The sequence below is a fragment of the Toxorhynchites rutilus genome, chromosome 3 (assembly GCF_029784135.1).
Source record: "Toxorhynchites rutilus septentrionalis strain SRP chromosome 3, ASM2978413v1, whole genome shotgun sequence".
NCBI classification, from domain to species: domain Eukaryota; kingdom Metazoa; phylum Arthropoda; class Insecta; order Diptera; family Culicidae; genus Toxorhynchites; species Toxorhynchites rutilus.
Genome location: NC_073746.1, coordinates 228,710,317 through 228,734,707, shown reverse-complemented (window position 1 = coordinate 228,734,707; position 24,391 = coordinate 228,710,317). Strand labels below are relative to the sequence as shown.

The following is a 24,391-nucleotide window of genomic DNA, read 5'->3' as shown; positions in this document are numbered from 1 at the left end:
AGAAAGCCACAAATAATTATGTTGGTGTTGAATCTGTAGAAACAGAAGCTATTGAGCTGGGTGAGAACAGAATAATAACTTTTAGGAGCATCTGCTGAATCGTCAAATGATTGAACGACGAAAATAAAAATTTAAATAAAAACACACCCGTATAATTTATTTGGAATGTAAAGCGTTCCAAGCGTTGACAGTTCTCCAGTTTATGAATTGTTATCTAATTATGCTATCTTTTTTTTTCATTACAACCATTATATTTTTTAGTGCACAATAAATATAAATTGACCGGGTAACTGTATGAACTTCCATTACATCTCAATGAAGTATAACATATTAATTCCTTGCATTCAGAGCAATGATACAATCAACATCATCGAATCAATAATAACTATGCCTATCAATGATAATAAAGCTTATATTATGCTTCAAAGTTGGACTTATAAATTTAATACAGATTTCCTGAGAGAGAACTGAGATTTACAGATTTTACTGTGGCAACCCTAGTTTTGACCACAATGCGTTGTAATGAATGAAACACATAATTTCCAAACGAGATCGACAAATGACAAAACATGAGTATTTTTGATTCGAATGAAAGTTTGTATTCCGTTTGGGTTCGAGGAAATATGAGTTTTCCACATCAATTGGGAATTTTTTGACTCAAGTGTAATTTTTGAAAAGGGCGAATCGATTTTAGTAAGTGAAATCTTTGATAATTTATATCTCAAGAACTATGAGTCCCCAATCGGGATTTATAAAGTTGACTGACCTTGTGGCTCAAATCTTCACATGCTTTAATGTTTCCGACTCCATCAGAACCATTGTCATATCAATGCTTCCAGTATTAAAGACAATTTTGCAACAATTGATGCAAACATGGCCCCTCCTTGCAATGATTATCTCTCTTGATGTCTAATTCAAATAGAGAGGTCGGAGATATCACTGTTTTACAGTGGAATTGTCGTAGTCTTATCCCTAAATTGGATACATTCAAATTTTTAATTCATAACTTCAATTGTGATGTTTTTGCTCTGTCCGAAACTTGGCTTTCTTCGCGAGATGATCTCTCTTTCCACGATTTTAATATTATACGCTTGGACCGTGATGACAGATACGGAGGGGTGCTATTGGGGATCAATAAGTGCCACTCATTTTTTCGAATTGACCTTCCACCTATTGGAGGGATTGAAGCTGTTGCTTGTCATGCAAACATCAGAGGAAAAGACCTCTGTATTGTCAGCTTGTATTGGCCTCCGAGAGCTGCGGTTAGCCGCAAGCAACTTGTTGACATGTGCTCACTCCTTCCTGAGCCACGATTGATCTTGGGAGACTTCAATTCTCACGGAACTGCCTGGGGGGAACAGTACGACGACAATCGTTCACTGTTGATATATGATCTTTGTAACAGCTTCAATATGACACTTTTGAACACTGGGGAAACAACACGTGTACCTAAACCTCCTGCTAACCCAAGTGCTCTTGACCTCTCGCTTTGCTCGTATTCACTATCGTTAGATTGCAAGTGGAATGTAATCCAGGACCCCAACGGTAGTGATCACTTGCCAATCAAAATTTCCATCACCATTGGGTCGAATTTTTCTGAATCTATAAACATGGCATATGACCTCACAAGACACATTGACTGGAAAAAATATGCGGACGCGATTGCTCTAGCCATCAATTCCAGAGATGGTTTACCTCCATTGGAGGAGTATAACTTCCTTTCTCGTTTGATCTATGACAGCGCGGTTCGCGCTCAAACGAAACCCATCCCAGGCTCCACTATTCGTCGAAGGCCTCCCAATCCATGGTGGGATAGCCAATGTTCCAAGCTTTATCAGGATAAATCGAACGCATTCAAAGCTTTTCGGAAACGTGGAACCCCTGAAAATTTTCAGACGTATTTGGACCTTGAAAATCAATTTAAAAACTTGATCAAAGGGAAAAAACGTGCTTATTGGCGAAATTTCGTGGGAGGTTTGTCACGAGAAACGTCAATGAAAAAATTATGGAAAGTGGCTCGAAACATGAGAAATCGCTCTTCATCCAATGAAAGCGAGAAATATTCACATCGATGGATTTTGAATTTTGCACGGAAGGTTTGTCCTGATTCCGCTCCTGTGCAAAAAATTGTTCGAGATATACCACAAGATAGGTGCGATCTTGATTCCGAGTTTTCGATGGTAGAATTCTCTCTTGCTCTGCTTTCATGTAACAATTCTGCTCCGGGATCGGATAGAATTAAGTTCAACTTGCTGAAAAACCTCCCTGATGTGGCGAAACATCGCTTGTTGAATTTATTCAATCGGTTTCTGGAGAATAATATTGTTCCAGATGATTGGAGACAAGTACGAGTTATAGCTATTCAAAAACCCGTCCGACTTCAATTCGTACCGCCCAATAGCAATGCTGTCTTGTATACGGAAATTGTTGGAGAAAATGATCTTGTTTCGCCTTGATCGATGGGTTGAAACGAATGGCCTACTCTCAGATACACAATATGGGTTCCGCAGAGGCAAGGGGACGAATGAATGTCTTGCGTTGCTTTCTTCAGAAATTCAAATGGCTTACGCCGGAAAAAAACAAATGGCTTCAGTATTCTTGGACATAAAGGGGGCCTTTGATTCTGTTTCAATAGAGGTTTTGACAGACAAATTACACTCTCGGGGTCTGCCGCCTCTATTGAATAATATGTTATATAACTTGCTTTGTGAGAAGCATTTGAACTTTTCTCACGGAGATTCGGCAGTAAGTCGGGTCTCTTACATGGGCCTCCCCCAGGGCTCATGTTTAAGCCCCCTTTTGTACAACTTCTATGTAAGCGACATCGACAATTGCCTTACACAAAATTGCAGCCTAAGACAACTTGCAGATGATGGAGTGGTCTCTGTCGTAGGATCAACAGAATCCGACCTACAAGAACCCTTACAAGATACTTTGAACAATTTTTCAACCTGGGCCATTGGGCTAGGGATCGAATTCTCCACGGAGAAAACAGAGATGGTGGTTTTTTCTAGGAAGCATAGACCAGCAAAACCAAAGCTTCAACTTTTGGGTAAACCGATCACTCATGCTATGTCATTCAAGTATCTTGGGGTCTGGTTCGACTCCAAATGTACTTGGGGGGCCCATATTAGGTATCTGAGTAAAAAATGCCAACAAAGAATAAATTTTCTCCGTACAATTACCGGCACCTGGTGGGGAGCCCATCCCGAAGATCTTATAATGTTGTATAGAACAACTATTCTCTCAGTGATGGAGTATGGCAGTTTCTGTATTCAATCAGCTGCCAAAACACACTTAATTAAACTCGAGCGAATTCAGTATCTTTGTCTCCGTATTGCGTTGGGATGTATGCCCTCAACGCATACCATGAGTCTCGAGGTTTTGGCAGGCCTACTCCCACTAAAAGATCGCTTCAATTTATTATCTCTTCGGTTCTTCATCCGGTGTAAGGTCATGAACCTATTGGTGATCGGAAATTTTGAGCGGCTGATCGAGCTAAATTTTCACTCCGGATTCATGAGTTCATATCATGAATTCATCTCCATGCAGGTTGATTCTTCTTCGTATATTCCCAACCGTGTTTGTTTCCCTGACTACATCAATTCCTCTGTGCATTTTGATCTGTCCATGAAGCAAGATATCCATGGATATTCAGATTACCAACGATCGAGGATCGCTCCAACGATCTTCGATGAAAAATATAGGGGTATCAATTGTGATAATATGTACTTTACTGATGGGTCCACTATAAATGAGTCCACAGGATTTGGAGTGTTCAACGAATTTTTTAGCACCTCACACAGTCTTCAGAATCCTTGCTCAGTGTATATTGCTGAATTGGCAGCAATTCATTGGGCGCTGGACAGCGTCGCCTCACGACCTGTTGAACACTATTACATTGTAACGGATAGTCTTAGCTCTGTCGAAGCTATCCGTTCAGTGAGGCCGGGAAAGCACTCGCCGTACTTCCTTGAGAGAATACGAAAAATTTTGAGTGCTTTATCCAGACGCTGTTATGTCATTACCTTTGTGTGGGTCCCTTCGCATTGCTCAATTCCGGGTAATGAGAGGGCTGACTCATTAGCAAAGGTAGGTGCGATTGAAGGCGATATTTATCAGCGTCAAATCGCCTTCAATGAATTTTATTCTTTAGTCCGTAAAAATACCATCGCTAACTGGCAACGCAAATGGAACGAAGATGAATTGGGCCGGTGGCTTCACTCGATTATCCCTAAGGTTAGCCTCAAACCATGGTTCAAAAGTCTGGACTTGAGTCGGGACTTTATTCGCACCTTCTCCCGACTCATGTCCAATCACTGTTCGTTAGACGCGCTACTCTTTCGTTTCAATCTGGCCGGCAGCAATATATGCGTTTGTGGCCGAGGTTACCACGACATCGAACACGTTGTTTGGTCGTGTGAGGTGTATCTTGTTGCCAGATCGAATTTAGAGAACTCCCTTCGGGCTAGAGGAAGGCAGCCCAATGTGCCGGTGAGAGATGTGTTGGCTCGGTTAGACCTTGATTACATGTCCCAAATATATGTTTTCCTTAAATCTATCGATGTTCGTGTGTGATTATCCTTATATCCTTATACCCTCCATTTCTTCCTTTGTGAGTAATTGGTCCGCTTGCTATAAACAGAAGAATGAAATGTAAATTCACAACTGATGTACGAATAGATTTAAGAATTGAGTGTGTGTGATTATCAACATTGTAATAATTTCCTTATACCCCATCCTTTTCCTGAGAAAATGTCACCCTTTTAATCTCGAGTCCACCACGAGTAATCGGTTTCCCACATTACTAACCATAGATTTAAGAAAATTGTTCATATATATAGTTTTAAAAATATATTTAAGATTTCGGCTCCTTTAAACTTATGTAACTGAGCCTGTAAAAATAAACGAATTTATAAAAAAAAAAAAAAAAAAACTATGAGTCGTAGTCGTCTCAGAAAGAGTTATAGAGTATTTAAACGTGAAAAAAATACACATTGAGAAAAAAATAGTACTCTTTTTTGTTTACAAAAAACTTAAATTTGCAATAAATAATATTAGCGGATCATGCCGTTTCCGCAAACTTTTAAAGATGTATTTAAAAGGACATTGTATTGTAACTTAAGTTTCCCAATCACTAACATGGTTAAGAAACGTTTTTCAGATGAACATTTCTTACCGTTTTTCAGAAACGGTCTACAACACGAGAAAATTTTGTTGCACATTAGTAATATTATGTTTTTGAGCTCGTTAACATGTTTGATTTTATTCGAAGGTGTAACACTAAAAAGTTCGAATTTTTTGATTCCGGTTATTTTCTGAAAGTAGCAATACATGTAAACTCTCTACAAAAAAGAAAGGGTTCGCTCCACACATATTATAAGTGGCTCTAAACCTGAAAAAAATGTCATGAAATCAATTTCGGTACTAAAAGCAAATATTGTTTATATTATCGGTAATCGGTAATGAATTAGAGAGACTTTAAACTCTGAGAGTTCATTCGTCTCTTGCCTTTGAGGGCGGGAAATTTAACTGAAAGGAAAACTAAGAAAAATTACTGCAAAATTCATTATTCTCGCTCGACCCAGTCCTAGTAACCGCTATGGATGTATGTCGTGTTGCCGCACCCTACACGGCTCTGGGGCCAAAAACACAACCAAACAAATGGAGCAGGGAAAAAGCTCCTTTTAGTGTGCTTGAGGAGCTCGCTTCTAAAAAGGGCGTAAAAAACCTGCTCATCTTTTGCTGAAAGTAGAAGAGAAAAGAAACAAAGTTTTATCAGTATAGGTAAATGTAGTAATTAAACATTATATCTGTTCAAATAAACCTGTATCCTTTAGGAAATCGATGGTCCTTTTTTCCTCGACGGCGTCGTCCGATAGTGCTGACCTTATGGTGTCTGCAACCTGAAACTTTATTCTAGAAGCATTAAATTTAGAGCATGTGATTAATATGTGTTCCACCGTGAGTCTTACATTGCACGACTCACATAGTGTTGGTTCCGATCCACACATGATGAATTTGTGTGTTAAATGTGTATGCCCGATACGTAAACGTGTCAGACATACTTGATTAGATCGGAGAATACTATCCTTCCAGGGAAGGGTAGTATTCTTGATCCTTCTTAAGAAGAGGTCACGGGAAAAATACCAACTGTTCTCCCAGCTCAATCTGAGTGATTGAATGACCCATCTGATGGTGTCTGTTGCTGGGGAGGAGGTGGTCCATAGTTCGGAGAGCCTACCTTCCTTGGCGAGACGATCAGCCTGTTCATTACCCTGGATTCCGCAGTGCCCTGGGACCCAGCAGAAAGTGATGTCCTTCCCTGTAATTTTTTCCTCAATGCTTTGTATCCAAGGGTGTTTACTATTGCCACTTTGTAGTGCCCGTAATGCACTATAGGAATCAGAGAAGATCACCACTTTACTGTCGTTATCACAGAGTGATGTCGCGACAAGGAGAGCGTGAAAGATCTTCGGTGAAGGTGCCATTAATTTCGAGGGAATAGCAGTTTGAAGCTTTCTTGCCACTAAGAGAGTTGACCTTATTCCAAAGTTCAGATGTCGAAGTATTAGGGTTGATGCCATCAAGAAATTCCATCCAACTGTTTTTCTTGGCTTCGGTTATTACCTTCCTAGCTAGAGCTCTAGCCGTTTGGAAGTTTGTTAGGGCAATCATTTTGCAAGCGCTTCCATCAGGAAGGCGTCGTAGGATACGGAGGGATTTTCTTCTCCTTTTGATGGCCTGTGCAACTGCATCGTTCCACCATGGGACAGCCTTTCTGCCGGGTTTCCCACTGGTACGGTGGATATTTTGTTCAGCCGCCAAAACAATGGTTACCTGTAGAGGTCCCTTCAGTTGTATCGCACATATTTGTAATGATGATGTTATGGGGATGACGGTATGAGGAAGGTCACTCAGGACAGCGAGGCAGGCTCCAAAAAGCCCCGAGGATGGCCCTTCCTTAAAATACCATGAAAATTTGCCGCTAAACGCCCGCTCTAAGAGCGATACATTGATTTTTTTAGCTTCTTGAAAAACCAGTGCTAGTGGGAGATGTTGTTCCTCAGCTAACATTAGCTTAATTTCGTTCATGGATGTGGATAGCCCACGCAAGTTCCATTGAATAGCAAGTTTTCGGTTGGGTGTTTGGTTACAGGACGTTGCTGTTACTAGCTAGAGGAGTGAATTTTAAAAATGAGAAGAAGGTAAGTGGGCTGAGGTAAGTAAATAAGGGTTCGAAGATGAGAGAAGGGTATGAGATTAGGAATGAGTAGATTTGCCGGATTTGTTCTTTAGTCTAGGGTCATTTTTGGAAACGTTGGCAATTGGTTTGTTGGCAAGTGGGGTGGGTTTGTTTGAATGGTTTGATTGGTTGGAGGTTTTAGTTTGGGATGCGGTGGTTGGTTGAAATGAAGTGGATGGTTGGAGGGAAGTGGATGGTTTGGATTGGTTGGATGGTTGGGTTGAGTTGGAATTTTTGGTTCTTGGATTTCTTCCTATTGGATTTTTTTCCTCGAAAAATTTCCTCTTCTGATGATTTGAATTCATCTGAGGTTGACCTTTTGTTGATATTTTTTCTCTTGTTGGAGGGGGTTGTTTCAATTTCCATTGAAATATCTGGGTCGGATTCTGAATCTGAGGAGGAGGTGCTGAGTTCCGATTCCTGTGGATTACTGGACGGGGTTGGAACTGCTTTTACGGAAGAAATTGGCTTAGCCTGAGTGCAGTTGCACTTGCATTGAGAACAACCAGTATTCTGAATTTTCTCTAGTCTTTCTTGTAGCTTACTAGCAAAGGAAGGACCATTTTTGTTCTCAAAAATGGATTTAGCTTCCTTACATGACACACCTTGGTCAATTCGGACTCTGGTAATCTTATCCTCTGCGATCCACGCTGGGCACTTCCTACTGGTTGAGGCGTGATTTCCCTTGCAGTTCACACAAGAGGCAGGTGCATTGCAAATAAAATTTTTAATTTTGTCTTTATCATTAGTATTTGTGTTAAGTTCAGGGTGGGCTACACCGCAGTTGCGACAAAGTTGGATTTTTTTAGCGCACTTTTTGGAAGTGTGGCCGAAAGCGAAGCATCCGAAGCATTGCATCGGGTTTGGATAAAAATTTCTGGTTGGAGCACGGAGGAATCCGAAGTTAATTGCTTCAGGGATCACTGTTCCGTTTATGGTAAGGATCATGGTAGAAGTAGGAACTCTTTCCTTCATGACTGGGTCAAATCTTAAAATTTTCTTAACACCAATCACATTTTGGTCGGCTAGTTCAGATAGGAGGACAGATAGGATCATTTAAAAACATAACGTCACGACAGGACTCAACGCATTTGCGTTGGTTCAAGGTGGGATGGTATATAATTTTAATGGGTGTTTCGTCGATCAGCGACTTTGTACCCAGAAGCAATTGAACGAGTTTTTCATCTCGTAGATGTAGCGCATATTGAAGGCGATTTTTATCGTCGCGTTGGGGTTTAGCATCTTTTAATTCCTTACCGATCACTCCTTGGATCGATTTGGAAACAGTGAAAGGATTCGATGGAAGAAGATTGCCTTCAGTGGCTCTCAAACGTAAGATTTGTAAACTGCCACCAAAAGGGTCAGCCCATCTGGGCGAGGTACGAGTGGTGGGAACACCGTTATAAATGTTGGTTGGCCTTCCGGCGCCGGAGCTGCTGGAAGCCATGATCGGGGCCTGGCTATATCGAAGTACAGCCAGGCGCGGAAAAATATTCACAAACCAAGGTAGAATATACGACGTGCGACGGGGGACGAAAACGACGGAGGACAGTAACGGCGGGGGACAATGCCAACGCAGTTACAAAAACTAACACCGAAATCACTTGGCGGAAAAAAACACTTGCGGATAAATTCACTGGCTGAAAAACACTTGCTGAAAACCTATCACTGAATAAATGTCACTTGAGAAATAGCAATCACTTATGGAAATCTTGGGATAAGTTATAGAAATTATCTAACCTATGCCTTTTGGCGTCCTGTTCTTTCTAACTCCTGATAATGATAGGGTTTTAATCACTCACCGATCGTACCGAAGAACCACTCCGAATTCACCACCTAATGGTAGTGGGGTAGCGGGGAAGGGACCGGATACCGCCGACGGCAGGGCAATCGCCGCAGCGGTTCGAAGCGACGAAGCGAAGAAGACATCCTTTCACACCTCCTGAGTTGCTGATGGTTGAAGAGCAGAAATTGCGCCAAAATCGCGCGTCACTGGCAGGAAAACGATGTAGATGAGACGGGTGCAAACAGCGGGACACGCAAGGGGCAGTGAAAACTGCCGGTCAAAGTGGCCAATCCGACCGAACCAACTTCCTGAATGGCCGTTGGGGGCTTCTCGGCTGCTTCCTCCTTTCCTGGTATCCGGACAACTGTTGCTGTAAGAAACGCTTTATTTAAGACCGAAATTAGCTTTGAAAAAAGCTTTGCATTCGGTAGTAGGAGAAAACTTCTATTCCTATTGTTCTCTTTTAGGATGGCGCTAAAAATATAACCGTTGCGATCGAGTGTCAGTAGCACCTTGAAATATATTATAACTCTTCTAATTGTTTTAATACTGTTACTCTGAAGCTAGCCATTTTATTTCGGTTTAGCATTCTCAAGCAGCTTTTAGCCTTTCTTAATGCTTTTCCTATTCTATGTTCGTTTTGCTTTCTTTTTTATGTGCTACAATGCTCTCAGCTAGCGCAGAAGAGTGTTACTTCGAGCAACTCAAAAGCAAACAAAACAAATATTGTACTTCACCAGCGTTGGTAGAGTGTTTATTCAAGTACAATCATTTGTTTCTTTTTGTTTTTAATTTGTGTACCCACAAAGTTAATGTTACTTTGTCAATTTAAGATAGCGTCATTTGCACCTAATCCCTGACATCAACCACTCGTACAACCGGTTATGATTGCGATCTCGAGATCAACTGGGAAAAGTGTGCCAAAACAGAAACATGTGATGAAGTCATCTTATGTAATTACCGCTTATCCTATGATCTTTGGACTGATGATGCGGCATTCGTGTATCTGGCTCTCAGTGAGACAGTGAAAATCAAAAGTATGTGTCCGAGCTTAGACTACCGTCATTCAGCAGTTGAAGTTGCCAGAAATGTTGGTCCCACCAAAAAAGAGATTTGATTCATCGCTCTATTTGAGAATTTGACGTTGATGGTGACGACTGCACTAAACGTTGTAATAATTCATCGCGGGAGCTGGGAAAACATTTTCGTGCCAAAAGACGAAAACCCGTCCTCTTGACCTCCGGTGCAGTGCGCAATCGAATGCAGCCGGTGCTAGAGATCTATGTATCATGCAAACTTCAATGGCCTCCGGTCTCAAACTTTATGAACACAGTCTGGCTGTCATGACCTGTCATCTATGGATACGCCAGACGTTTGAAACTATACAGTCTCTGGATGGGGTGTTCCACTTATGCTGCACTTTAATAATTTTTGTTGTTGCTGCTGTCGTGTGGTAAAACAACATTCGCATTTCTCCGATGGTCGACGGTCGAGAGTTCTGGTTGAGATGCAGATATGGGAGCAAAACTTCGGCATCGAGTGTACCTCACTGCGAGACTTATCATTGTGTACGCCCGGCAAGAGACGACGCTCGAGTGAGCGAACGTGTGTACTGGAACTATGTAATTATTTATAAATTTACCTGTCATTTCGATTTTTATTGAAATAAAAATATTGAGAGGCGAAAAAAGTGCGCGCGCCCGGAGTCATAAATCTAAATGATTTATTAATCAATGATTAATTTATTGGAAAGAGCGAGAATTCTTTGGCTGCACTCTTAGTCTGGGCCTGAAGCTGGTGGCTGGTGATTTGCCTTCGGTTGCAGCACTGCATTCGGGTTTCTATTTGGAAGTGCTAATGATTCTGCTTGATGAACGAGTCTGGAAAAACATCATGATACCAGGGGAGATGGGAGGGTTTTCTTCAACTCGAAAACAATAATTTCAATTGCTTGCTATCAAAGCTTACGTGTAGAAACATTTAGGGTGAAATTGTAGAGCGATTGCGGTACAGTGCATTCAAAAGATGCCAAAATGTGGTGAATGATTCGTTGTCTCAAATTAAAGTTGAAGTGGACGAAATGGTGTCAGAAAATTGTCATTTATCCTTATGTTTGTTCTTATGAACTCATGTGCACATTCTATTGTTGAAGCAAGTTTACCATGTGTGTTCTGCGACATCTTCAGCGATTATGCGACAAAATACCATTTGCATTACAAAAGTTTAATCAAATATATTATTCGATATGTTTATCCTTACTTTATCAAACCTAAAATGAGCTGACCAAATCGAACAAAGCGAAAAAAAACAAAATGAAAGATCGCGTTCAAACTTCGGGTCGGAATTAAAATAACACAAGCTTTGATGAAATACGTTTGTCTGTGATTTTTAATTATGAAAAAGGGTGGAAAATAACATGTATATTCAGTGGCTTCGAGTGGGGGTGCGGATAATGCGGACCGATTCAGATACACGATTATGGGGGTTCAGAATGACCCAAAAAATATCAATAAAAAATTTCTGCAGCTATATTGCAATCTCGCCTGAACAAATTGAAAACGAATTCATAGAGACGATCGATTTTGTAGAGGTTATTAATATTTTTTCTTCAATCAAAGGACTGTCTATACCTGTTCCTCAGAAAGGCCGATGTCAACGTTTAATGATTTTTCCTTCGTTGTGTCCCTGTTTCATATCCCTCCTATCCGATCTATAAACTTTTACTTAGTCGCGGCAATATATACACACACTCTTTACAGATACAAGGGCCGAAGGATCAATCAACAAGAGCCAAAGGTTGTACCGCTCATGACAACTCTACACGAGCTGATGATTGTCCCGGCTAGTCACCATTCTATCCTGGATTTCTCGAGTGAACAGGACGCACCACGCTATATATGGAGTACAGACTAGGCGGGCGTTGCTGATGAATCCCAATAGGAAGTATCCAGTGTCGAACAAACGTACAGAGCATTGGAGACAGCAACATCCCGATTACGAGAACACTTGTAATACTAACCTCGAGCCAACCGCGAGTAATCGGTTACATATTACTAACATAGATAATGAGAAAAATTGTCAAAATATTGAACTCCCGGCCCCGTCAGGCTAACGCCATATTAGCCTTGATAAAAATATATAATTTGGAGGAAAAAAAAAATTCTGAATTTCTCCACAAATTTACAAATCAACAAACAAATGAAACACAAATTTCTGCATTACTCGAGGATTAATTGGATTAATGAAATCAAATTAAGTATATGGAGGTTTTAGGGCGCGATAAATGTTTTAACGGTGGTTAGACACTCCACCCTCCTCTCTAAGGGGGAGCTGCCATACAAATGAAAGACCAATTTCTGCATAACTCGAAAACTAATCAAGAAAATGCCAAATTTGGCATGCGAAGGTTTTAGGGGACACAAAACTTTTCTATGGTGAATAGACACTCCTCCCGTCTCTCTGAGGAGGGAGGGTGACTACCATACAAATGACCCATACATTTCCGCATAAATCAAGGACTAATCAAGCGAACGGAACTAAATTTGGCATGTGGAGGTTTTCTGTGGAAGAAACATTACTAAGGTGGTTCGACACTCTTCCCCCCTCTCTAAGGAGGTTCTCCCATACAAATGAAACACAAATTTCTGCATAACTCCAGAACTAATCAAGCAAACGAAACCAAATTTGGCATATGGAGGCTTTAGGATGCAATAAATGTTTCTATGGTGGTTAGATACTCCTCCCCCTCTCTTATGGTGTGCAATTGAATATTTTTTTCGAGCAGCTAAGCCCGAATGAACAGAATGATTAAAGCCAGTAGTAGACCTTGGAGTATCTTTTTATAATATAAAGTTTTATAATAATTTCGACAAAAAAGGAAAATAAAAGACAGCGTCAAATCATTAGAAATTGCTATTATTTCAAAAATTAAAAAAAAATTGAAAAAAAATGGATTTCATTTTCGTTATTATATATATTTATATATATATTATATATATATAAATATATATATTATATATATATATATATATATATATATATATATATATATATATATATATATATATATATATATATATATATATAAATATATATATATATATATATATATATATATATATATATATATATATATATATATATATATATATATATATATATGTATATATCCAATAGCTCAAAAACGACTAACAGATTCGAGTACATTTGTATACAGTAAATTTTGGAAATCAAGCTGCTTAAAATTCTACACCTTTCGGCCACCCGTTGGCTTTCGTTAGCGGCGGTAATGATGAGATGCATTTCACAATTTTCAGAGTTAATATTTTTCGACATACAGTGAATGGTGGAATGAATGTGACAAAAATCGGACTGCCCCCAAAGAATGAATGACAAAACCTCCGTATGTATGTATGTTTTATCAACAGATTGAATCGTTTGTTCCAGACTGAAAACCCTGCATTCACGATGCTACATGAAGAGCTGAAGGATTTTTATTCGATCATTCTCACTAATATCTGCGAGGAAACTTACGTTGTTTCAATGTCCAATGCTATTAAATTTGAAGATCATATAAAAAGTGGCAGGAATTTTAAAGTTGGAATGGCAGCAGAAGAAACTATCTGAACAATGTACAGTGAAAACCAGATCATTTTAAAAGATATTTGTCGCAGTTTTTTCGTGGAGCTGATCAAACGAATGTGAAAAAGATTAGAATTTGATGATCCGATGCTCAAGGCTGCAGCAATGTTCAATCCCAGATACTTTTCCAATTTGACAAGCATTAATGTTGTGTTGGAGGCGTTTCCAGGGTTCTACAGCCATAGAATTTGACTGCCATACAAATGAAGCATACTTTTCTGCATAATTCAAGAACTAATCAAGCAAACGGAACTAAATTTGGCATATGGAGGTTTTAGGAAACAATAAATGTTTTTTACAGTGGTTTGACAATCCTTTCCCCCTTTTAAAGAGAGGGGGAGGCTGCTGAACAACTCGAGAACTAATCAAACAAATGGAATCAAACTTAGCATATAGAGGTTTTAGGGCTCGATAAACGTTTCTATGGTAGTTCAACACTCTTCCCCCCACTGATGGGGGGCTCTCATACGAATGAAACACAAATGTCTGCATAGCTCGAAAATTAATCAAGTTCTGTTTTTATTCTATCATATTTCCTGTATCAAACATTTATTCCATGTGACGGAGAAACATGTTATTTGTGGTTAAAAAATCTTGAACGAGAATTGTGTCTGAAAAAAATCTGATATTATAATGATGAGTTTTGGTAGAAAGAATTTAATGAACAGTTCTGCGATTGGACCCATGAACTTGCGCTTAGTAATAAAATGTGGATGTTTGAAGGTATTGATAACAAAACACAAATTTTGGGCGGGACGAAGTTTGCCAGGTCAGCTAGTTTTCATAAATGATATTATGCAATCTAGATTCAGAAATACTATGTATACACATCATCAAACACTTGAATGCCTTGCAAATGTAAATGTAGCATTTGTAGTAAATAAAAGAGTATTTATAACGTGTAACGAATATTTTTTATGTTACAGATTTTTGGAAGAAAAAGCACAGATGACAAAAATTTCTAACCCTTCTGGTTTAGATGAAAATGTGGCAACACTGAGGACAACGGAAGATCCGTACAAAAGGTCGAAAAACTTTATTCGTATAAAAAAACTGTCTGAAAACTAGTCATAGGAGTCTAATCAGGCTTTGTAAAACTGGAAAAAAATAAAATGATTGTTTTTTTAAGAAAACAAAAAAAAAACTAAAAAGTAATAATACTAACAAGAACAAACAAAAAATGTATACTGTGAATCCTAGACTCCTTTTGATACACTTTTTTCCAACTAACAATACAGTCATCGAAACAAATTCTGTTGTATTCTGGAATTGCCTTCAGTTCACCCTGTGAATTCGTTCTTATGTCTTCAATGCTGTCACAACGGATCCCACGAAGTGGTATTAGAGTTTCGATAGTAGGAAAAAGTCACAACCATGCTTCGTCGCCAGTAATTATGCGTTGGATGAATGTGGGATTCACGTGTTACAAGTGTTACGAGATAAACATTAATAGTAATTTTTCAAATAAAACATGAAAAAGTTGTTGTAAGGAAAAACTTTTTCCATGTAAATGAGCCCATCCTGCGATGTATGGGTGACTTGTTTGAAATTATACGGGCTATTCATATATTTTTTCGAAAATTTGAAAAAAAAGTAGTCTAATTCTTTTTCGAATATTTCAAGTATGCTAAATTGCTTAACACGTTGAGCCCAGCATCGATCCCTAGTGACCAACGTTGAGCTTTTTGATAGGAAAGTGCTGACTGAATGGGGCTGACAGTTACAAAATAATAAAATAAAAATATACACGATTTGTTTTAGGATGTTTTACAAAAAGTGACCGCTTCCTAGTCGAATTGCTGGCTATCTCCTACTTATACAATAAGTATCTTTGGGGACTGGGACCAATACTTGAAGAGGGCTGAATGTGAAGCGCTTCAATAAAAAATCGGGGCTTAACGTATTAAATGACCAATGTCTTTACGAGTGTTTACGAGTTGGCATGAAATTCATCGGATTAGGAAATTGACAAGTTCTGCATCGCAAAATATTGATCTTTATGAGCTCTAAAAGCCGTCCGAAAACAATTTTGATGTAGAATTTGAAATATAAAAGATGGAACAAAAATAAAACGTTATTTCATAGTCACCCTATGGCGGCTTAGAAAAAAGCCCTAGATCGATTTTATTAAAAGATTGAAAAAAAAACTACAGCTAAAACATTTTCGAATGATAATATTTTTGATTCCACCTAAAATTTTGGACACCCCATTTTTGATAACGTTGAAATAAGCGCTCAATCATATGTAATAACTTTGTGAAAGGCAGTTTTTGTCTAGAGAATAAGAATTATTTCGAGCACTTTCTATGTGAGTTTCATTAGGGTGACCATGGAAAAAAAAATGTTTTGTGTAACTTTCATGTTTCAAATTCCAAATAAAAGTTGTCTTCAGACGACTTTTAGAGCTTATCGAGACAAACATTTTGCAATGCAAAACTTGACAAGAATCTTAATCCTACTAAAAGATGTTTTTCACCCGAAAACTCGTGATTTCTAATTTAGTTCAATTAAATACAAAAAAGATTTTAAAATTTTATATTATGTAGAGTGAAATGCTACCAATGATACCAATAAAAAAAATTTATGTTTGCCCCAGAAGAAACGACAAACAAAGAAGAGAGCGTATTTTTGGAGAAGAAATATCAATAACTTTGAGAAGACTTGAGATATTGACATGACGTAGATTTTTTTTCTCATACATACATTTATTGAATCTTCCTGATGTGGAAATAACAATATTTGGTTATGCATTTAGTTCTAACATAATAAAGTATTACGTTTGTTACCAGTTAAAATTTCACACGTGTGCTGGAGCACAACACTAACGTTTGATCACGTTCAAATAATTAAGGTTTTCTTCTTCAGACGTGTTACCATAGGTTGACCGAGTCGCCTTGCTAGTGGATTTGGATGATTCTTCACCTTTTCCGCATATTTCCTCCTCGTTTTATGAAGTTCTTCTTTAACCGTCGCCATCCCTAAGTCTCGATATATGACACTATTGCGGATGTACCAAGGGGCGCCAGTAATTTTTCTTAGCAGCTTATTTTGTACTTTTTCGATGATTTCGATATTACTTGCTGAAGCTGTTTGTCAAATTTGACAGCCATAATGCCTAATAGGCTTCAGCATGGATTTGTATAGAAATAGTTTGAACGCCAGTTTTAATTTCGACTTCCTCCCGATTAGCCAATGTATTTGGTTTGCTCGCAATTTCAATTGCGTTTTCTTTGCTTATATGTGTTTCTTTCGGGTTAGACGGCGGTTTAGGTGTACACCGAGCTCACCGAGATTTTAAAGAGCAGTCTTTTATGCCAGACTTTAGCGAATACTTGAGCTACATCAAGAAAAAACGCTGAGCAATATCCGTGGCCTTCATATACTTTACGAATTTCTTCTATCAATCGGTGCACTTGTTCAATAGTGCCATGTTTTGCACGGAATCCGAATTGATGATTCGGGATTAATCTTTCAATCTCGGGCGCTGATTTCCTTTTTTTTCTTTTTCTTATTCATTTTATTTATTTCATTTTCATCAGTTACAATTCATTACCTGTGCTTTGAATTAGCATTTTTGTTTGCTAAAACGAGTAGAAAACTTTAACCTAACTTAACCCACCCTAACCTAATCTTAACCTAAGGTTAGCAATACCGATTACCCGCGGCAACTCGGATAATTTTTTCGAACGCTTTTGAGAAGATTGGATTAGGTCCCGGTTGATTAGGAGTTAAAAATTTTTTGAAGATGGTTTGCAAAAGTTGCTGCTTTCTCATCATCACTTCTGGCCCAATTACCAAAGGGTATTCTAAATGGCGTGACCTGTAACTGAGGTCGTTTTAGATTCTTAGTTGCTTTCCAAAGTGAGTAATTAGTATCTTGATTTGGCGACAATTCAGTTAAGTAATTATGGAATTTTTCATCTTTCTCGTCTTGTAAAAGCTTTCTTAATTTACGTTGTGCCATATTGAATTGATTTTTAGATTCTGGCGATCGTTTGTTTTGCCAGATACGTCTTAGTCGTCGCTTTTCTGCAACTGCTACTTTTATGTGGGAGGCAGTGATATTTTTTTTGTGTTTCTGTGTTTCTTTTTGTGTTTTGTGTTTCATAGGTGGGGTACCTATCTTCGCAGCATTCTTCATGAGTCCACTGAGCTGGTTAACTGCGTCCTCGATATGATGTTCGTTATCCAGAGGTAGATCGAGAATGTTAGAGGAGATATATAGCTATAGGGTAGCTATCTTCGCAACATTCTTCATGAGTACACTGAGCTGGTTAACTGCGTCCTCGATATGATGTTCGTTATCCAGATGTAGATCGAGAATGTTAGAGGAGATATATGTCTTATATTGTCTTATATGTCTTATATTGGTTTTTTGTCGAGATTCTTGCGGTTTTTTCTTTAAAGTTGTGTATACGGGGCACCCCATGTAGTTTGCAGTGTGGTTGCCGCCGCAGTTGCTGCATTTTTTTGCTTCTGTTGTAGAGATGTAGAATTTTAAATATAAAAGTTAGAGCAAAAAACTCATTTTTTTCATGATGAACCTAACACAACATAGAAAAAAGCGCTCTATCGATTACATCGGTTATTTCAAGAAATAAACTTTGTTCTACAAAGTTGCTCAAAAGAATTGGGACTACAACATTGTTGAACTCTATCTATAGAAACAAGAAAGTTAGATTTTCTATTTCATCGAATTTTTTTTTCCACCCTATTTATGACAATATAAAAATGAGCGCTCTATCATGTGTAACAACTTTGTCAAATAATATTTTTGTCTAGAGAATAACTTTTGAGCACTAGAACCAATTTTCCACTAAATGCGCTTCCTGGAACATTGTGCATCCATACACCCAAGTTTTCGACATAGTTGAGTCACCACGTGTATCTTGTAACATTTTGAACGTTTCGGCACAAGACATTTTATTTGCAACTAATTTTCGTGACGTGACATGAGGTTCAATTTGTACCCCTAATATATTCCCGAAAAACGTAATCCTACATTAACACGTTAAGCCCCGATTTTTTCTTGCTGTGATTCCCATTTAGCGCGCATCAAGAGCGTTTGTACAATATCAGTGTGGGTCCCAGTTCCCAAATGTACTTATTGTATAAATAGAAAATAGTCAGCAATTCGACTGGAAAGTAGCCACATTTTGTGAAACATCCGAGAACAAACCGTATATATTTTTATTCTATTATTTTGTAACTGTCAGTACCAGTTAATCAGCACTTTCCTAACAAAAAGGTCAACGTCGGCCCCTAGGAACCGTCGCTGGGCTCAACGTGTTAAAAATCATCTGGTCGAAACGTTAACCTTACGCTTCAATAAATCCAGGACATCTTCCGCGAGAATGTGTTCGTTGTACCGTCAGACACATTAAATATCTAAATATGTCCGGCCAAACGACTATCCATTTCATCCTCTTAATACCAAACAAGCACACGAGCGAAAAGTTCCTTTCAAATTGGAGCCACTCGAATCTGGCCGATTCGTAATTGGCTGTAGAAATGCTCTCTAGTGACAGTTTATTAACACGTGTGAGTTATTTTAGTTGCCAGAAATACTAATTCTCTTGAGTACCAATGGACTATAAGTAGATACAGTACTTCTCAACCCCATTTCTCCATGACATTAAATATAAAAAATAGCACAAACAATGGAATCGACGAGTCGCGACAGACGTCATCTTCAACTCTTGATTAAACAACGATTGTTGCTTCCGAAATTACTGCCGCTCATACACGATGATTGGGATCCTATTTTTGGTATCACATAACAGACGTCACGCACTATGCCAATTTATAAGTGTAGCTCAGGCCGGTGTCACCCAACATGAACCAAGTATAGACAAAAAGCTATTATTACCACATCGGGCTCTATTACACTTCGCATACGAACGTTTTTCGTGGTCTGGTACGTGCCGAAAGTGTCGTCATCTGTGATCGAAAGTTTTATTTCCGTCTTTTTCGCCTCAGAATAGCATTTAATACATGTTTTTGTGGTCGAAAATGGTATCTCCAATATTGTAACTAACGGTGAGCAATTTCGCTGCATCTTCTTCCTTAACCGCATAAATCTCTTCGGGGATTTCACTCTTCCAAAGTACCTGTTTGAGATCCCTTTGCTTCTTGATTGTACAAGTACAAGACAAGTTCATGTACATGGGGGTGTATTGTTGAAAAAGAGTGCCAACTGAAAAAATCGAACACAAACCTCCGTCACGAATCGTAATTAGCACTAACGCCGCTAATCACAAGAACATTAAAACCTACGCTTATTGCTAATGTGGAGTGCATTCTTTGGCATCTAAAATTTTATTGTAGCATTTAATTTTTTTTAAATAGTAATTTTTCATGCACTATACAGTTTTCACCCATGAATCGATCCGTTTCAATGAATCGAACCAGCATTCATTATTGACCTGCATCCCAGTCGACCATACACACATTTGGAGCGCGTATTGTGATCGACCGCTCTGCATCGGCGGTAAGATTCCAGCCAGCGGTATGACACCCACCTCACCTCGGCAGGTAGCGCAGACACCTCGCCAGCGTCGCACTATTCCACGGTGTGTGGGGGTGTTCCACGGAAGCCCCCGCACGAATCGTGTGTTTCGTGCGCTCCGGTTGTCACCAGTGAGAGTATGTATACTCCAAAAGAAATCAGTTTCCCCCGTCGCGGTGTAAGTGTCACATATTTCTCGTCGACTCGGCCGGGAATACACTTGCCGTCGCCGTTCGTCTTAGTGAATTCCTCCGGGAATTGAGCGGTTCAGACGAAGAAACAGCGCACAGAAACATCAACAAAAAACATATAGACGAACTAGCAGCATCAATCGGCAGGGCGCGCGCGAGATATGGCAAGCGTTTTTTATCGCGTCTGTGCAACATTGTTATGGGGATCGTACAGATGCTGAGTTTTGTTCGGTGCAAAGTTTCGGGTTGTTTCAACGGTTCAACTTTTCGGTCGCGCGGATTCATCGCACCAGGACATGTCATTTTCACGTTCCCGAAACCGTGCGGTCGGGATATCCTCTGAAATATATATATATATATATATATATATATATATATATATATATATATATATATTCAGATCATAATCCATGTGAGTGCAGTCAATATGAAGTGATGAACGATAAGAAGTTCAAGTAGGGAGAGTGGAAGGAAGAAGTGATAATCATAAATGTGCCTCCGGATGCTGCGATTATGTTTAGTTCTAACTAGCTGTTCTGATAAGTCTGGCGGCCAAAAAGAGGAAGAGCGTCCGATTTTGGTGTGGTCGATAACACGTTTGAAATTTATATCGAGAATCTAATGAACGAGAATCAATAGTGTCAAGTGTGAAAAAATCTTTACCGATATTATGTTAAATTGGATTGAGAAATATTCTGTTGATGTTCTAGAATATAAGTTAAATCGAAAATAGTGTATCAAAATCCTTTAAAAGTGTAATTTAACCATGAGAAGCTTTATATTAGTGAATCTAAAGGAGAAGAGTGTGCTATTTCAAACGATAGATAATTCATTTCTCTAATTCCAATGGAAGTGCAAATGTATCAATTTCATAAAACATCTTGATGCCACTGTGACTACGTATAAATTTATACTACATTCGCATGTTCCGATTTCAGAATAGGTCAGTATAATTATTTTAAATTAACTGATTTCAGCCATTTTTATACCATACACACAAAATATCAAACAGCTGTTCTTTTGAAAGAAATGCATCCTAACATTAAACGCGACGATCAGGAAGCTCAACACACACTAAGGATATAAGTAATTTTTGAGGCATCTTATTACTATATTCATGTTAATGTATTCAAATCATTCTCCTCTAAACATCGGTACGGTACGGACTGGAATATACAGACTCCAATTTTTTGACGTATGACCTTCATTTCTGTACTGGGGTGTAAGTTCAATGTTTCGAAAATGAGAACATTACATTAGAGTGCAAGGTTTCAAGCGTTAATATCTTTGCCGGCTGAACGAAGCGGTGTGATACTCACTTCATTCGAAAAGTAAAATGTCTAAAAGTTCTACGCGCGTTACTCATTGGACCGCAAAACTTGTTTCAATAGCTTAAAAATTGCTTTGAAAACAGACTATTGAAATCACAAAAATCTGTCACTTAGTCGTGATTGTGCAGTGGCTGGAGAATGTTCTCACTCGCTCGCCAAAGTAGTATGCTCTCTCTCTCCCAATCTCGTTTCTATTCTGCTACCGGTCTGAACGACGAAGAACAAAGTATCGATGATAATTCGATACGGGTGGCGTAGAAATGGTGCAATTGGCTATGGATTCGATATCGGAGGATACGAAATGTTTGAAAAAATAATATAAAATGTCTACGATTGATATAGGTTACTAATTGATCCACTTGCTTTGTGAGAAACATTTGAACTTTTCTCACGGAGATTCGGCAGTAAGTCGGTTCTCTTACATGGGCCTCCCCCAGGGCTCATGTTTAAGCCCCCTTTTGTACAACTTCTATGTAAGCGACATCGACAATTGCCTTACACAAAATTGCAGCCTAAGACAACTTGCAGATGATGGACTGGTGTCTGTCGTAGGATCAAACGAATCCGACCTGCAAGGACCCTTACAAGATACTTTGAACAATTTTTCAACCTGGGCCATTGGGCTAGGGATCGAATTCTCCACGGAGAAAACAGAGATGGTGGTTTTTTCTAGGAAGCATAGACCAGCAAAACCAAAGCTTCAACTTTTGGGTAAACCGATCACTCATGCTATGTCATTCAAGTATCTTGGGGTCTGGTTCGACTCCAAATGTACTTGGGGGGCCCATATTAGGTATCTGAGTAAAAAATGCCAACAAAGAATAAACTTTCTCCGTACAATTACCGGCACCTGGTGGGGAGCCCATCCCGAAGATCTTATAATGTTGTATCGAACAACTATTCTCTCAGTGATGGAGTATGGCAGTTTCTATTTTCAATCAGCTGCCAAAACACACCTCATTAAACTCGAGCGAATTCAGTATCTTTGTCTCCGTATCGCGTTGGGATGTATGCCCTCAACGCATACCATGAGTCTCGAGGTTTTGGCAGGCCTACTCCCACTAAAAGATCGCTTCAATTTATTATCTCTTCGGTTCTTCATCCGGTGTAAGGTCATGAACCCATTGGTGATCGGAAATTTTGAGCAGCTGATCGAGCTAAATTTTCACTCCGGATTCATGAGTTCATATCATGAATTCATCTCCATGCAGGTTGATCCTTCTTCGTATATTCCCAACCGTGTTTGTTTTCCTGACTACATCAATTCCTCTGTGCATTTTGATCTGCCCATGAAGCAAGATATCCATGGATATTCAGATTACCAACGATCGAGGATCGCTCCAACGATCTTCGATGAAAAATATAGGGGTATCAATTGTGATAATATGTACTTTACTGATGGGTCCACTATAAATGAGTCCACAGGATTTGGAGTGTTCAACGAATTTTTTAGCACCTCACACAGTCTTCAGAATCCTTGCTCAGTGTATATTGCTGAATTGGCAGCAATTCATTGGGCGCTGGACAGCGTCGCCTCACGACCTGTTGAACACTATTACATTGTAACGGATAGTCTTAGCTCTGTCGAAGCTATCCGTTCAGTGAGGCCGGAAAAGCACTCGCCGTACTTCCTTGAGAGAATACGAAAAATTTTGAGTGCTTTATCCAGACGCTGTTATGTCATTACCTTTGTGTGGGTCCCTTCTCATTGCTCAATTCCGGGTAATGAGAGGGCTGACTCATTAGCAAAGGTAGGTGCAATTGAAGGCGATATTTATCAGCGCTCTGTGCAGAGATTCGTTCTATCTTATCTTATCTCTGTGCAGAGATTCGTTCGAGAACTCGCGAGCTGATCGGACAAGTTTGAGAATCGATCCGATAACGGTGTTTTTTTTTCACGCAGATCTATATTGTGCTTTTTTTTCATCAGTGCTTGCGAGTGAAGCGAGCTCAATTAAAAGTGGTGCACGATCGAGACGCTGAGGATCCAGTTCAGATCAACACACATTCATCACACGCTACACAGCAGCGGCAAGTAGAAGTTTATTTTTCTATTGTTCCATATATCATTCCTTCAACCTCCTGTGTACGATTTACACCATTGTCCAACATTGTGTTTACCAAATCGGCAAGCGTTGGCATTAGGGGTGTACATCTTTCTTACATTACCGTTGAACTTTTGTTGACACTTTTTTTCATTTTTGAATTTTATACAATAAAAAATTGAAATAAATATAATTTATATATACCTTGAATACAAATATAATTTATTTACTCATTTATTTTTTTCTATTTTTTATTATTATTCTACACTGTTCACATCGAACAGGTGACTAATTCATTATTATGGCTGAGGGTGGGGAGGATCCCCCATCCACGTCATTGAATGTTTCTGATGCTGACCCACCTCCTGAAGAGCAGGAGGATGAAGCAGACGTTGAGGAGGAAAATTCTGTGTATGAAGTAGAAAGTTCTGAAGATGAGGAAATTGATGAAAAACATGATTTTCGTCTAAAGGAATACCCGGAGGGATTCAAAGGTCCATTCATTGTATACTTTAGACGAAAATCAAAACCTCTTAATGTCATTCGCATCTCAAAAGAACTAACGCAGAAATTTTCCAAAGTTACTGAAATTACTCGGATGGGGCCAGACAAATTACGAGTTGTCGTCTCTTGCAGGACCCAA

At 39.0% G+C, this 24,391-nt stretch overlaps 1 protein-coding gene across 1 annotated transcript in view; it reads left to right on the top strand.

The window, feature by feature from the left end:
• The first annotated feature begins 21,294 nt into the window (after positions 1 to 21,294).
• The window catches only part of LOC129780244 (myb-like protein A), a 228,593-nt gene continuing 225,496 nt past the window's right edge, over positions 21,295 to 24,391 (top strand). Inside the window, exon 1 of the mRNA XM_055788296.1 lies at positions 21,295 to 21,315. The gene's annotated coding sequence lies outside the window, so the exon portion shown is untranslated. The remainder of the gene's footprint in view (positions 21,316 to 24,391) is intronic.